The sequence below is a fragment of the Bombina bombina genome, chromosome 9 (genome assembly GCF_027579735.1).
Source record: "Bombina bombina isolate aBomBom1 chromosome 9, aBomBom1.pri, whole genome shotgun sequence".
NCBI lineage: Eukaryota > Metazoa > Chordata > Amphibia > Anura > Bombinatoridae > Bombina > Bombina bombina.
The window spans coordinates 162,547,042-162,564,687 of NC_069507.1; the positions used below are offsets into that span (position 1 = coordinate 162,547,042).

The 17,646-nt window shown below is 41.0% G+C and overlaps 1 protein-coding gene across 1 annotated transcript in view; it reads right to left on the minus strand.

Moving 5' to 3' along the window:
• MFSD13A (major facilitator superfamily domain containing 13A) overlaps positions 1-15,683 on the minus strand; it is a 152,278-nt gene extending 136,595 nt beyond the window's left edge. The window contains exon 1 of the mRNA XM_053692469.1: positions 15,273-15,683. The gene's annotated coding sequence lies outside the window, so the exon portion shown is untranslated. The remainder of the gene's footprint in view (positions 1-15,272) is intronic.
• Between the last annotated feature and the right edge of the window lie 1,963 nt (positions 15,684-17,646).

Below are 17,646 nucleotides of genomic sequence, written 5' to 3' on the forward strand. Positions count from 1 at the left end.
ATCTTTGAAAGCACAACTGTCTTCGATAGGTATAGTTGTACGCTTAGCAAGAGTAGAAATAGCTCCCTCCACCTTAGGAACAGTCTGCCACGAGTCCTGTATGGTGTCAGATATGGGAAACATTTTCTTAAAAACAGGAGGGGGAGCGAACGGAATACCGGGTCTATCCCACTCCTTAGTAACAATAGTCACAATCCTCTTAGGGACTGGAAAAACATCAGTGTAAACAGGAACCTCTAAGTATCTGTCCATTTTACACAATTTCTCTGGGACCACTATAGGGTCACAATCGTCTAGAGTAGCTAATACCTCCTTGAGCAATAAGCGGAGGTGTTCAAGCTTAAACCCCTACTTCAGAACATTGTGAGGGGTTAAACTTTTGTGTTCTTTTACCTTTGTAAAATAGCAACATTATCTCCTACTTTGGTGCAAATTATCACTTTAAAACAATAAATAAATCTGTGCTAAAACTACAGCTTCTTTCAACAAAAGATGAAATACAGCTTTACTAACCACATAACCAACATGGTGTACACACTATTCTTTTTTTATGCTAAATGTATTCACAGGTGCTTTCTTAAAGGGACAGTAAACAATATTGAAAAAATAGGCATGGGCATTCGGATCTTTCAGATGATCCGAATACAGAAGAAAGTGGCTACTTGCATCATTAAGCTATTTTTGAAAATGTTTTTATTTTTGTGAAAGGGAAACACACGAAGATCTGGATATGCACAGATCTAAGTTCGTTCTTACTGTCACAAGAATAAATGCGGCTCCGAAAAGAGCCAAATGCCACGAGTGGCGGCCTTCTTCCTCATTCAGATCATAATGAATGAACCAAATGCCCATGCCTAAAAATAAAAACAATATTAGCGGCAATCAACAATAGCTCTTTAACCCTTTTCCCGTCGGGCCAATTTTGTCTACATCGGAAAACAGTTCAGATGTAAACAAAGTGTAAAATGCACAATCGCGAGATTTTAATGATGGGATTGGGTCAAGGGGGAGTGCCTATGACGTTAGGTACGCCCTCCAGGCCGCAATCCCATTCAGGAAGCGTGTTTGGCTTTAGTACATGCCGTCCTAATGGCACTAAAACGGTGGGAAAGGGTTAAGTAGTAGTGTAATGTGACATTTTATAGTAAAATGTTACCTTAAAAACAAAGAAACAGTATAAAACTGCTACCTGGGCACTACAAATTTTTTTTTTTTTTTTTAAACCCTGCATATTCACGGAGACAGAGGCTTAGCTAAAGCTGTCACACTATTTACATTCCCAGAAGCTCAGTCTATGCGATTGCACTGCTATTGCAGCTAATCACCACTAATGATTTTAATGCTGCAAACTTTTTCATAAAATTGACTGTTACTTTAAACTAGCCTGCCACTTAAAGGGACAGTAAAAACAAAAAAATTAAAACTATCATGATTCAGATAGAGCATGCAATTATAATTAACTTTCTTTTGTACTTCTGTTATCTAATCTGTTTTGTTCTCTGTGTCCTTTGTTAAAAAGCATACCTAGGTAGACTCAGCTAGCGGCTGATGGGTGACTGCACATATATGCCTCTGGTCATTGGCTTACCCAATATATTTAGCTAGATCCTAGAAGTGCATTGCTACTCCTTCAACAAAGGATACCAAGAGAAAGAAGCAAATTTGATAACAGAAATAAATAGAAACGTTGTTTAAAACTGTATGCTCTGTCTGGACCAAAATTATTTAAACTCTTATCAGCTGTTGATATGCTAGTGCTTGCTAATAGCCCCCCTTAAAAAGGGACAGTAAGCTCAAAATAAAACAAATAGGGCATGGAATTTTTAACAACTTTCCAGTTTACATCTTTTATCATTTTTTTTATTTGTCTGTATCCTTTGTTGAAAAGCATACGTAGGTAGGCTCTGGGGGCAGAAACACACTACTGGGAGTTAGCTGATGATTGATGGTTACACACATATGCCTTTTATCTTTGGTTCACCCATTGTGTTCAGCAAGATTCCAATAGTGCATTTCTGCTCCTGAGCCCACCAAGGTTTACTCTTTAACAAAGGAAACCAAGAGAATAAAGCAAACATGATTAAAATGGCACACTCTATATCTGAAGAATCGTGAAAGATACATTTTGACTTTTACTGTCCCTTTGATTCCAGTGAAAGGTCTTTACAAGGTGGTAATATAAAATTATATCACTCGGATTTTTCACTAGATTTTCAAGATTTTGCCCTAAGAGTTACTAGGTATCTTTTAACTCACAATTTTTTTCAGTTTCAGGATGTCTTCTATCTCCAAAGATGTGGAACTGCGATGGGGGCCAAGTTTGCCCCCTCGTATGCCAACCTATTTTTAGGTTGGTGGGAATTTTTCCACATCTTTGGAGATAGAAATATCTATAAAGATAAAATCGCCATGTATGGTAGATACATTGACGATCTCCTTTTTGTATGGAAAGGGGATCCTTCAGACATCCCAACATTCATAGAAACTCTTAATGACAATGATGTGGGCATGAGTTTTACCTTTGAATGTAATTCCACAGAAATTAATTATCTTGATCTCACCCTAAAAGGGATAATTGGCGAAAAAGTCATCTCCAAAGTATATAAGAAACCCATTAGTGGTAATAAACTATTACACTACAGCAGCTGTCATCCTAGACACACAGCAGCTGCAGTAGCGAAAGGTGAATTCATTCGCCTAAAGAGAAACTGCTCGAATGACGAAGATTTTCGCCAGGAAGCAGTGGCCCTTGAACAAAGGTTAAAAATGAGAGGGTACACACAGAAGACAATAACGAGAGCAAAAAAACAAGTTGAATCCAAGATGAGAGACTCCTTCCTCAGAGGAAAAAATAACAATAAAAAAACAGCAAGATAATTTTAAAGGGCTAACATTTGTTACAAATTACAGTGCCCAGTTTCCCGAAATTACCAATATAATAAAAAAGCATTTTCCCATTTTGGCAGCAGATGACAAATTGATCAAGGTTGTCAAAAAGGGAGTTAGGTGCAGCTCAAGGAAGTGTCCTACTTTGGGGTCCTTGCTGTCTCCAACTGAACTTAAGTCCCAAACAAAACCCAGTGGTACCTGGTTGACTAGCAGAGGCATGTATAACTGTGGTCACAAAAAATGCAAGCCCTGCGAGTATTTAGAAAAAACAAAGTCATTTAAGTCCCAGGTGACAGGAGAGGTATTTCAGATAAACACCTGTATGAATTGTATGACAGAGAGTGTCATATATATGCTCACATGTCAAAAGTGTAAAGTTCAGTATATTGGTCTCACCTCAAGGGACATTAAGACAAGAATAAGGGAGCATATATCCACAATTTCCAGAGGTAAATCCCAAACCCCCCTGGTTAAACACTTCACTGAGAGACACAATGGAGAAATAAACACATTAAGGTGGTGTGCTATAGAGGAAATAAAAGTCCCCAAAAGGGGAGGTAATTTAGATAAACTCTTAGCAAGAAGGGAGATGTTCTGGATTTTGAGACTCAGAACAAGACTCCCTGAGGGTCTCAATTCCAGGTATGATATTATTAACTATTGGGAATGATCTACCCCTATCATTCAACTCCAAGGGTTACATTACCCCTAACACACCATACATGCACTTATATTCTTTAAGATTACTCCAACATAGTAACTAATTTATCTCTCTTTGTATTTCTAATAAAGTGTAGTTACATAAATAGGTTCTCTGACAAGTAGCAAACATGTTAGATAAGCTTCTAGAGAAGGGTGAGGAGTAGATATTAGGGAAACAATATACACATAATATGTCTGTGGTTTCCCACAGCCAATCTGATCAAGTGTCGAGAAACCCCCAAGAAAAGATATTATGAGGGTTATATAGAACAAACAAGTATATGTAACATTTCCCACCCACACTAATAGTGTATATCGGCATGTCTTTCCAAGAAAAGTTGAGCGAATGTAATTCACTATAATTAATATTTTTGTATTCAAGAGGCCAAACAATATCTTTCCTACAACATTGGGGTATTAAGTAGGTTTTCCTCAGAAGTCTAAGCTATAGATAGATTTGTTCCAATGTGTTTTATCTGGCATATCCCTTTAATCACACATGATATAGAAAGCATAATTCTCTATTATAAGTATGAGTAGCTAAATAATAGCAGATAAAAGTAGTGACTTAAAGAGTGATAGGGTTAAGTACACAGCTGTAGGTGTTCAGCATTACCTGGGCATTAGAAGGAGGAATAGCGCATAATGTTTTTAACCAATTAGAAAAGATTCAGGTGTTCTTAAAGGCAGGGAGCACAGACACACAACAGGCTATGATTACGGCTAACAGCCGAAACGCGTAAGCCCGTGTGCTGCGCTCTTTCCCCAAACAAGTGGCTAGGCTGTCACATATTTCTATTTTTGAATTTTAAATATATTCAATAAATCATCTAATTTTTACGGAGTGTGGTTTTGTCTTTTTTCTTTGGAATATAAAATTATATACATATAAAAAAACTCTGCAATATACGTTCATTTATTATTTTGTCCCCCTTTCCTATAATTTCATTCTGAAATTGTGAGCTTTTCAGTTCCTGTTAGAAATGGAAGTGCAGAACACTGTTATATTACACACGGCCATTGGCTGCACACTCTAGTGACCTATTTATAACGGATTCTAATTGGCCACAGCAGAGAAGGTAACCTAAGTTACAACATAGCAGCTCCTATTGTTTTATAGACACTAAAACTTTACACTTATTTTGTCAATATTTTAACAGCTAATGAAACTTTAAAAAAATACATCTACATGCAATTCTCAGACAAATGTTTTCTTTGAATGCTTCATTCTATGTAGCATTAATTTAGTGTTTAATGTCTCTTTAAAAAGACTCTGTTGTCTTATCTTAGTTCCTCTCCTCCCTTTGTCATCCCCTTGAACCTCCTTAGCATGTAAGCCTACAAGCCCAGCTGTTTTGTAGATGACCTTCATAAGCGCTGATCTACAACAGTGTAACTCTTGGCAAGGCCTTCTGTCTATTTGTCTTCCATAATTGTTACAAAGGATAGTAAACCAATGTGTATAGCACTGCGAGATTTGTTGGCGCTCTACAAAAAACTGATGATAATAATAATAATAATAATAATAATAATAATAATAATAATCTCCAAAACTGAGCTCCTTATTTTCCCCCCTTCCTCCAAAATCTCTATAACTCCATCATTACCCCTACCCCACATGCCCAATGTCTTGGGGTCACACTTGACTCAGATCTTTCTTTCACTCCTCACATTCAGTCCTTGTCTAAAGCCTGCCGCTTCCACCTTAAAAACATCTCTAAAATTAGACATTTCCTTACACAAGACACAACTAAGATTTTAATCCACTCTCTCAACCATTCCCGCCTCGACTACTGCAACTCCGTCTTCTCTGATCTCCCCACCTGCCGCCTAGCTCCTTTACAATCCATAATGAATTCCTCTGCCAGACTCATCTTCATTACACGTCGCTCTTTATCTGCTGCATCTCTCTGCCAAGCCCTTCACTGGCTTCCTCTTGTCTCCAGGATTAAACACAAAATTCTTACTCTGACATACAAAGCCCTCAACTGCACTGCTCCCCCCTACATCTCAGACCTTGTCTCTAGATACTCTCCCTCCCATCCCCTTCGTTTTGCTCACGATCTCCTACTCTCCTCTTCTCCCGTTACCTCCTCACAGTTCCGTTTACAAGACTTTTCTAGACTGGCTCCCATCTTATGGAACTCTCTTCTAGTTTTGAAAGCTTCAAGGGCTCCCTAAAGACTCTACTGTTCAGGGATGCATACAACCCACACTAACCTTTCCTAATACCAGTTCCTCTCCTCCATTGCTATCCCCTGAACCCCCTTAGCATGTAAGCCAAAGATTCCAGCTGTTTGTAGATCACCTTCATAAGAGCCAACTACAGCAGTGCAACTCTCGGCATGGTCCTCTTCCCATTTGATCCCCATAAATGTTATCTTGCACACCTCCTATGTTTATAGGGCTGTGGAATCTGTTGGTGCTCTACAAATACCTGATAATAATAATAATAATAATAATAAACAAACTTACTCACTTTTGGAGCTAGTTTGTGAAGTGTGATTGACTGCATAATCACTGTCACAGGAATCCTCACACTTCAATAATAATAATTAACCATCCTGTTGTTTGCTGTACAATCTGTGGTATGATCAGTAATTACATATTAATCATTCATCCTCTTGACTTTAACTAACAATTTCATCTGACCTGCTATTATTATTCAATTCTCATTTATTAACACATTCATTTTAGCAGACTATTAGCTGGGTTTTGTTTGTTTGTTGCACCATTGTTTATTATTTTCCATGTTAATGAATTTTGTAACAGGTACGACCATTAAGCATTTTTGCAGTCACAGTGAAAAAACAGAAGAATGTGTGTCACAGTTTTTGTGGCATTGCGACAACCTAAAGAAGCTGTCTGGGGCAGGGGAGAAAGGTCAGCAGACAGTGGGTGCCCTGTAATCTTCCCTAAATCAAGCCCTATCGACTGTATATTTTTAGGAAATATAAATAACCATAAATGTATTTGTGACCCTTAAACAACCATTATAGTCTTTCTTTAGAGCATGTCATTTTATCACTAGTGATGCTGCAAATTTATGTGTTATGTACCACTTAGGAGCCACAGAGCACTGCTGGTCCCAAGCAGTACTTTAACTATGTGTTTAACCCTGTTGCAGGGGTTTAAAGACACAGCATTGCTAGTGATAAATTACATGCTCTAACAAATTTGAGGTCATTTTATCACTATAACGTCCCTTTAAGGCATCTAAAAAATTGATCTGTGTTAGGAAGTTGGCCATAACTGTTTTACGGTTTATATTCTAAACGTGGAACACATTTCCTTACTTCACTGTTACTTGCATGTAATTATGTGTTCTAACACCTGCAAAACAGTTAAAGGTCAGACTTAAACAAGTTCAAACAACAAACAAAATAACCCAGGGTGATTTATTTCTATCCACTCCATTGATTTTGGCACATTTTTACCTTCTGTCATACAACTTATTGCAGGTTTTTCTCTATTCTAATCATTCTGCTAGTTCACCAAAGCTTCCATGAGCAATGTGTGAAAAATAACCGTCCTATATACTCATTTAACCAAAATGATATAATAAGGGTCCTTACCACAAGAGCTTGTTTGTTTTTAGTATTTGCAATGATGCCTTAAACTCCATAGCTAATCTCCATAAACTTATTTTTATGCAGCCGAGTTAGCCTAGTCTCTAATGATATCGTAAGCCATTGTTTGCCAGGTACAATAAAACTTTGTAAAGGTTGTTGCTTACCTGGATAAAGGACTGGAGCAATACAAAAAACAACAACATACATACATGTGTGTGTGAGACATACAAGAGTTCTTGAATATGCAGTGTGGGTTATTTATGTTAAAGGGACAGTATACACTAATTTTCATATAACTGCATGTAATAGACACTACTATAAAGAATAAGATGCACAGATACTGATATAAAAATCCAGTATAAAATGGTTTAAAAACGTACTTAGAAGCTTTCAGTTTAGCTCTGTTGAAAAGGCAGTTGGAAAGCCCACTGCAAGTGGGAAATAAGACACTCCCCCTCCCCCTTCTTTTGCATATGAAAAGACCCTTTACACAAACAGGAGCAAGCTGGAGAAGGTAGCTGACGGTATTCAAATAAAACTTTGGGGCTTGGTTAGGAGTCTGAAAATCAGAGCAATGTTATTTAAAAATAAGCAAAATTATACATTTAAAAAAACAAACAAAAAAAAAACAAAACTTTATGGGCTTTATAAATAGATCATCTACAAAACATTTATGCAAAGAAAAAATGAGTGTATAATGTCCCTTTAACTGCACACCTAGAAACTCACAGAGAATGTCAAATGACAAACCTTAGCTCAGGTGTGCCAGAGACGTCCTCCGAAAGAGGGAAATACCTGAATTTTCAAGGCTGGACTTTTTTTTATTATTCTTTGTTTATGGCATACATGAGAAATAACGGCACCTCGGGGTTAAACTTAGTACTCTTCTCTAAGAATGGAGGGACTTTGTATTCACTTGTATTATATATTACAGTATAATACCAAATTTTGTAAATATCTCATACGTGTTAATGGACAAACTGAATACAGGGACAAAATTAAAAGTTCATGGATCAAATAGAAAGGGAAAAAAAAAAAAAAAAAAAAAAAAAAAAAAAAGATTTTTTTTATTTATTATTTAAATTTACTTCTAATATCAAAGCTACATAATTCTTTTGATATCCCTTGATGAAAAGCATACTTAGGTAGGCTCAGGAGCAGTCATGCACTACTGGGAGCTAGCTGGTGATTGGTGGATACTCACATATGCTTCTTGTTATTGGCTCATTAGATGCGTTTAGGTTGCTCCAAGCAAAGCGTTGCTTCTCTGGAGACAATATTAAAAAGGGACACAAAACCCAATTTTTTTCTTTCATGACTCAGATAGAAAGAGCATGCAATTTTAAGCAACTTTCTAATTTTTGGCTCAACATCTAGGTAGCGCTTGCGGATTGGTGGCTACATTTAACCACTAATCAGCAAGCGCTACCCAGGTGCTGAACCAAAAATGGGCCGGCTCCTAAGCTTTCATTCCTGCCTTTTCAAATAAAGATACTAAGAGAACGTAGAAAAATTGATAATAGGAGTAAATTAGAAAGTTGTTTATCTAACCCCCTTTTTGCAGGGGTTAAACACAAGGAGTTGACCACAATCTATCTTGGCATAATAAACAGCACATTATATAGTACTGATAAGTAATAAACTACCTAGAGGAGATCACAATCACTAATTTATCATTGTTTCTCTGCCCAAAAAACAAGTTATAAGAATGCGGTAAAAAAGCCCTATAGTTAAAGGGATACTAAACTCAGATTAATTTTTTCATGATTCAGATAGAGTAGCAATTTTTAGCAACTTTCTAATTTACTCCTAGTATTCATTTTTCTTCGTTCTCATGGTATCTTTATTTGAAAAAGCAGGAATGTAAGCATTGTTGGTTCAGCACCTGGGTAGCGCTTGCTGATTGGCGACTAAATGTAGCAAACCAATCAGCAAGCGCTACCCAGGTGCTGAAACAAAAATGGGCAAGCTCTTAACCTTACATTCATGTTTTTTCAAATAAAGAAAACAAGAGAACGAAGAAAAATTAATAGGATTACATTTGAAAGTTACTTAAAATTGCTGCTCTATCTGAATCATGAAAGAAAATAAATTGGGTTTAGTGTCCCTTTAATATGAGACAGCCCTGTTCTGAGCAATCACAATCCAAATTCATAACACTTAAAGGGACAGTCTAGTCCAAAATAAACTTTCATGATTCGGATAGGGCATATAATTTTAAACAATTTTCCAAATTAATTTTATTACCAATTTAGTTTTGTTCTCTTGGTATTCTTAATTGAAAGCTAAACCTAGGAGGTTCATATGCTAAATTTCTAAGACCTTGAAGGCCGCCTCTTTCCTGAATGGACTACAGGGTTTTAGTTCATGTGTGTCATATAGATAACATTGTGCTCACGCACGTGGAGTCACCTAGGAACCAGCGCTGATTGGCTAAAATGCAAGTCTGTCAAAAGAACTTAAATAAGGGGGCAGTTTGCAGAGGCTTAGATACAAGGTAATCACAGAGGTAAAAAGTGTATTAATATAACTGTGTTTGTTATGCAAAATTAGGGGATAGGTAATAAAAGGGATTATCTATCTTTTAAAACAATAAAAATTCTGGTGTAGACTGTCCATTTATGGCGTAACTGATTACCAGTGACGTGAGATACAGGCTGTAACACGCTAGCACTGGAAGTTTTTAGCACTGAAGGGTATATTAAGGTAACAGGTGTGTGGGTTCAGTAGAGAACATTGGGACACAGGTTTAACACCCATTGAAAAAGGTACCGGTACCGAAACGTTTGGGGTTCTTGTATATCGACTATGCTGAATTGTTGAGATTAAATTGAATTTTTTCATGAAGACCGGTGAGTGCAGCGTTTTATTCACTAAACAGGATAAATGCTATGGATGTATACACTTTACGCAGCACCCCAGCGGTTGTTGACCTGTAACAGTGAGTGCATTTATATTTGGATTTATATAAGGTACACATCATGTGACTCAGCAACATCCAGCCCTGGGTGCTAAACAGCACTCCAAAAAAGCTGCAATGTCACCAGAGCCACAGGCAGTTAACCCCAGTCCGGAATGGGTGCAAGAAACAAGGGGGATTACAAACAAAAAGTAATACAACACATAGAAACACCCAGCACTCACCAGCTAGCTCACAGCTGGAAAGGTTAGTCACAGCATCTGGCCAAAAAATCTGTTTTGTATTTTCTCTGGGTGATTACAGCCACCTGTGCACCCCTTCTTTGTTCTCAGTCTGTTTGGCTTTGTGAGCTCGCATGATGGTGTGGCTGTGTTAGGGACTCAGGCAATGGAAAGGACCTTCACGTGGTGCCTGAGCTTTCCCATTTGGCCAGATGCGGTGATTAGCCTTTCCAGTTGTGATTTTATCTTAGCTGTGAGCTAGCTGGTGAGTGCTGGGTGTTTCTATGTGTTGTATTACTTTTTGTTTGTAATCCCCCTTGTTTCTTGCACCCATTCCGGACTGGGGTTAACTGCCTGTGGCTCTGGTGACATCACAGCTTTTTTGGAGTGCTATTTAGCACCCAGGGCTGGATGTTGCTGAGTCACATGATGTGTACCTGGTCCGGTCTTGGAGTGCAGTTCCCTTCCATGTTTTCTATTTTCTCTGGGTGATTACAGCCACCTGTGCACCCCTTCTTTGTTCTCAGTCTGTTTGGCTTTGTGAGCTCGCATGATGGTGTGGCTGTGTTAGGGACTCAGGCAATGGAAAGGACCTTGACGTGGTGCCTGAGCTTTCCCATTTGGCCAGATGCGGTGACTAACCTTTCCAGTTGTGATTTTATCTTAGCTGTGAGCTAGCTGGTGAGTGCTGGGTGTTTCTATGTGTTGTGTGTGTGTGTATATGTGTGTATCCTATATTATAAAAGACAAGAGTTTGTCTGAAGCCGTCATGCGCAGTTCAGACAAACTCTTGCCGCTGATCGCACGCGCACCCTTGGCCAGCTGTTGATACTTCGCACGCGCGCACTCTCCCACCCACTTAGCATGTTTGTTAGCACTTTGACCCCCCTTGCTGCGCACGCACACTCACAAAACTGATTTGAGCACGCGCACGCGCACGCGAACCCTAGCCGCCTATCACACCCTCGCACTAGCCGTTGACAACCCACTTAGCCTACTAGCCTATCACACAATGCGCACGCGCATGCGCACGCGAACCCACGCGCACGCAACTAGCCTAGCCGCCTATCACACCCTCGCACTAGCTGTTGACAACCCACTTAGCAAATAGCCGTTGAAAGCAGCTGATCAGAGACAGGGGAGAGGGAGACAGGGGAGAGGGAGAGAGAGACAGGGGAGAGGGTGAGAGAGACAGGGGAGAGGGAGACAGGGGAGAGGGGAGAGGGAGACAGGGGAGAGGGGAGACAGGGGGAGAGGGTGAGAGAGACAGGGGGAGAGGGAGACAGGGGAGAGGGGAGAGGGAGACAGGGGGAGAGGGGAGACAGGGAGACAGGGAGAGAGGGGAGAGAGGGAGACAGGGGAGAGGGAGACAGGGGAGAGGGAGACAGGGGAGACAGGGGAGAGAGGGAGACAGGGGAGAGGGAGACAGGGGAGAGGGAGACAGGGGAGAGGGAGACAGGGGAGAGGGAGACAGGGGAGAGGGAGACAGGGGAGAGGGAGACAGGGGAGAGGGAGACAGGGGAGAGGGAGACAGGGGAGAGGGAGACAGGGGAGAGGGAGACAGGGGAGAGGGAGACAGGGGAGAGAGAGACAGGGAGAGAGAGAGAGAGAGAGAGACAGGGGAGAGGGAGAGAGAGACAGGGGAGAGGGAGAGAGAGACAGGGGAGAGAGAGAGAGAGAGAGAGAGAGAGAGAGAGAGAGAGACAGGGGAGAGAGAGAGAGAGAGAGAGAGACAGGAGAGAGAGAGAGAGAGAGAGAGAGAGAGAGAGAGAGAGAGAGAGAGACAGGGGAGAGAGAGAGAGAGAGAGAGAGAGAGAGAGAGAGAGAGAGAGAGACAGGGGAGAGAGAGAGAGAGAGACAGGGGAGAGAGAGAGAGAGAGAGACAGGGGAGAGAGAGAGAGAGAGACAGGGGAGAGAGAGAGAGAGAGAGAGACAGGGGAGAGAGAGACAGGGGAGAGGGAGACAGGGGAGAGGGAGACAGGGGAGAGGGAGAGAGAGACAGGGAGAGAGAGACAGGGGAGAGGGAGAGAGAGACAGGGAGAGAGGGACAGGGAGAGAGAGAGACAGGGAGAGAGAGACAGGGAGAGAGAGACAGGGAGAGAGAGACAGGGAGAGAGAGACAGGGAGAGAGAGACAGGGAGAGAGAGACAGGGAGAGAGAGACAGGGAGAGAGAGACAGGGAGAGAGAGACAGGGGAGAGGGAGAGAGAGACAGGGGAGAGAGAGAGAGAGAGAGACAGGGGAGAGAGAGAGAGAGACAGGGGAGAGAGAGAGAGAGAGAGAGACAGGGGAGAGAGAGAGAGAGACAGGGGAGAGAGAGAGAGAGAGACAGGGGAGAGAGAGAGAGAGACAGGGGAGAGAGAGAGAGAGAGAGACAGGGGAGAGAGAGAGAGAGAGACAGGGGAGAGAGAGAGAGAGAGAGACAGGGGAGAGGGAGACAGGGGAGAGGGAGACAGGGGAGAGGGAGACAGGGGAGAGGGAGACAGGGGAGAGGGAGACAGGGGAGAGGGAGACAGGGGAGAGGGAGACAGGGGAGAGGGAGACAGGGAGAGAGAGAGACAGGGAGAGAGAGAGACAGGGAGAGAGAGAGACAGGGAGAGAGAGAGACAGGGAGAGAGAGAGACAGGGGAGAGGGAGACAGGGGAGAGGGAGACAGGGGAGAGGGAGACAGAGAGACAGGGAGAGAGAGACAGGGAGAGGGAGACAGGGGAGAGGGAGACAGGGGAGAGGGAGACAGGGGAGAGGGAGACAGGGGAGAGGGAGACAGGGGAGAGGGAGACAGGGGAGAGGGAGACAGGGGAGAGGGAGACAGAGACAGGGGAGAGGGTGAGAGAGACAGGGGAGAGGGAGACAGGGGAGAGGGTGAGAGAGACAGGGGAGAGGGAGACAGGGGAGAGGGTGAGAGAGACAGGGGGGGGGGAGAGAGAGAGAGAGAGAGAGAGACAGGGGGGGAGAGAGAGAGAGAGAGAAACAGGGGGGGAGAGAGAGAGAGAGAGGGGAGAGAGAGAGACAGACAGGGGAGAGGAGAGAGAGGCAGGGGAGTGAGAGAGAGACAGGGGAGTGAGAGTGAGACAGGGGAGTGAGAGTGAGACAGGGGAGTGAGAGTGAGACAGGGGAGTGAGAGTGAGACAGGGGAGTGAGAGTGAGACAGGGGAGTGAGAGTGAGACAGGGGAGTGAGAGTGAGACAGGGGAGTGAGACAGGGGAGTGAGAGTGAGACAGGGGAGTGAGAGTGAGACAGGGGAGTGAGAGTGAGACAGGGGAGTGAGAGTGAGACAGGGGGGAGAGAGTGAGACAGGGGGGAGAGAGTGAGAGAGACAGGGGGGAGAGAGTGAGAGAGACAGGGGGGGAGAGAGTGAGAGAGACAGGGGGGGAGAGAGTGAGAGAGACAGGGGGGAGAGAGTGAGAGAGACAGGGGGGAGAGAGTGAGAGAGACAGGGGGGAGAGAGTGAGAGAGACAGGGGGGGAGAGAGTGAGAGAGACAGGGGGGAGAGAGTGAGAGAGACAGGGGGGAGAAAGAGGGGAGAGAGAGAGATAGGGCACAGAGAGAGAGAGAATATAAAAATAAAAATAAACCACACGGCCCGTGTGAACGGGCTTTAGGACTAGTATATATATATATATATATATTATTTTTTTTCATATATTCATGTGTTTATATGTTGGGAAAATGGCGCCAAAAGACTTGCTCGACACAGGGTTACAACAAACCTTTAGTTTGTAAAAAAGAGTAATATCTGTGAAGTCCAATAAAATGAGGTTTGCCTGTACCTTATTCCACATACTGAATCACCACAAAAGCCAGGATCTAAGTGCTCTTTTCCCTTTCATCAGGCTTCGGTTTTTTATACTTCAAAGATTATCATTTTTACCTTTGGGCTACAGTCTGCTGGAGAGTTCACTCTGCCTGTCAAACACCTCAGGTCTTCACTGCACACTGTAGTATATGGGTGGATCTATTCTTAGCTTCAACTACTCATCTGCTAGATACAGATCACAAATTTTACAGCCTCAGGTCAGCCCACCTCTGCAGCTGGGGCAGAAGTCATCTGCCTTCATACGATAAGGGAGCACTGATCGTATGGGTTAAACACATAGTAGAAGTATTGCCGGGGACCCGCATAGCACTGAAGGTCCGAAGCGGAAACTTTACACACAGTAGAGCAGGGTCATAGTCTTAAAAAGAACAGTCTAGTTGAAAATATTTATTGTTTAAAAAGATAGATAATCCCTTTATTACCCATTCCCCAGTTTTGCATAACCAACACAGTTATATTAATACACTTTTTACTTCTGTGAATACCTTGTGTCTAAGCCTCTGCAGACTGCCCCACCTATGTAAGTGCTTTTTACAAATTAGCATTTTAGCCAGTCAGTTCTGGTTCCTGCATAACTCTGCAGAAGTGAGCACAATGTTATCTATAAAACACATGAACTAGCACTGTCTCCCTGAAAAGATAACAGGGGCTTAGAAACAGGTAGATTTAGAGGTTATAAAGTATAGTAATATAACAATGTTGGTTGTACAAAGCTGGGAAATGGGTAGTAAATGAGTCATTTATCTTTAAAAACAATAAAAAAATAAGTAGGCTGTCCCTTTAAAATGACATGCTCAAACTAATTAGATCATGTCATTTTTCAACTATAATGGCCCTTTAACAATTTCCATTAGCCATTACATTAACTCCTTCAGTACCCAGGGGACAAAAACTGATACATATCAACAACATCTTAACACTATCGTTGCTAACAACAGTTATTCATTTAAAACAACTGGAAAACAACAGTCATTACTTTACCCCCATCCTTACATTAACCTTTTTCATTATCATGGAAATAGGAAACAATATTCACTACATCAGACCTTTCATTGTCAATGGAATTCAGTATAAAGACAAAAGGAATATATCTAACATTATATTACAAAGGGCCATTTCAGGGAAATTAAAAATCAAAGGTAAAATAGTTACCAGAAAGGTCCTATCTTTTCCGTAGGTAAAATGTTTCTTGGAATCACCCAACTCTCATTGGCAGCCTGGGGACATCTATACCCCCAACCCTGAGCAGCGACCACACCATCATCTGGATCTCACTTGCTGCCTCGGTTTTCACTTCCTTGTGGGCTTCCTCCTAAGGCAAACACGAGGAAGCCAGATGTGATCGATGAAGAGAATGCCGAACTATGGATTCTGTGGACGGTGCTAGGTTGGTGCTGCAGCTGATACTCAGTGACAGGGATGAGAATACGTGCTGTCACTGCTGTATGCCAAAGCAACCCGGATGTGGCTAAGCCTGCGGTAGATAGGACGTGTTTAGGTCTTTTCCTGCAGCTGGACCGTGACCATTCACAGTATGGGCTCTAGCTTGCACAGCCTGAACAAACTAAATCCCATATTTCTGAACAACCTTTTGCCCCCTAGTGGTCGGGTCCTGTATCTGAATTGGAAAGACCTGTTATATTTATTATTTAGTACAGTACTACACTAATTTTTACTTTCTACGTTTTTTTCTTTCATGATTTAGAAAGAGCATACAATTATAAACAACTTTCTAATTTACTTCTATTATCTATTTTGCTTCATTCTCTTTATATTCTTTGCTGAAAAGCATATCTAGATATGCTTAGTAGCTGCTGATTGGTAGCTGCACATAGATGCCTCCTGTGATTGGTTCACCTTGTGCATTGCTATTTCTTCATTAAAGTATATCTAAAGAATGAAGCAAATTAGGTAATAGATGTAAATTGGAATATTGTTTAAAGTTGTATTCTCTACCTTAATCATGAAAGAAAATGTTTGGGTATAGTGTCCCTTTAAGCTAATAATTAGTAAAATTGTAATATAATAAAACCACAAGTTATTATGATGATGATTATAATAATAATATAATATATTATTTTCATAATTCATTACAATTATTTTGAACTATTAGTTTTTTAATTATTTTGATAAATATGGTATACAAATATTGTAACAAAACAATTTAGTAAAAGTAGCTGAATAAATAATACATGTTGAGAATGCTATACATATATACAGTACATAAAAGAAAGCCAATATAATGACTGTTTCACTATTATCATTTTGTATGAGGCATGTTACTTATATGAAAATTCTTACTAGAATATTTCACATTGACAAGCCCAGCAAACTACTTTATTTACTTTTTTTAAATAAATACCGGTATTTGTGAATTAGTGCACTTTCATACTGGCAATGTGTGGCAAACTAGTTGCCCCCTTTTAGTGCACATATTCACACCACACATCACTGATACATTTTCTTTAAGGGGCAGTTATAACAAACTTTGATTCAAAATAAGTAGAACATAACTTTATTGTCAGACCATTATAGACACAGCTCAAATGTTACACAAGAAAACATCAGTGTAAATAATTTTAGTTGACATTTGTTTGTCCTTAAACCAAGCACAAAATTAGCTGTTAGACTTCTGTTACATTGCGTAGAAAAACACATTACTGAACACAATTATTTTTCTTTCATGATTCAGATACAGCTTGCAATTTTAAGCAACTTTCTAATTTACTCCTGTTTTAACATTTTCTTTGGTATCTTTATTTGAAAAAGCAGGAATGTAAACTTACACAAGCTCTACAGATGTGTTCAGTTAAGTCCCAGTAGTGCACTGGTGCTCTGGAGCAATTAAAGAACAGTATACACCAGAATTTTTATTGTTTAAAAAAATAGATAATCCATTTATTACCCATTCCTCAGTTTTGCATAACCAACACAGTTATATTAAATTAAAGTGAATGTAAATTTTGATGATAAAGTGCCCTGTTTTTAAAAATCTGATTAAAACCAGGGGCACTTTAATTCATCAAAATTTACATTTCACTCTTGTTGTGAAAATACCTTTTAATCTTGACAGCCGCTGCATCACTTCCCACGTCCATCGCAAAGCCTCTTCCTGGGTCTAAAATGAGGAATCCAGCTTCCTCCAATCACGGCGTTGAATCAGACAGTGATTCCTCCGGGGGGAAGCCGTAAATGGAGGATGACCGGTCCGTCATTTCTGACGTATGAAGAGGCTTGCGACGACCGGGGGAATCGCTGGAGCGGCTGTCAAGATTAAAAGGTAAGTAATTTCACAATACAAGTGAAATGTAAATTTTGATGAATTAAAGTCCCCCTGTTTTTAATCAGATTTTTTAAAACTTTATCATCTAAATTTACATTCACTTTAATACACTTTTTATCTCTGTGGTTACCTTCTATCTAAGCCACTGCAGACGGCCCCCTTATTTCAGTTCTTTTGACAGATTTACATTTAAGCCAATCAGTGCTGATCATCCTAGGTAATTCCAGGGGCGTGAGCACAGTG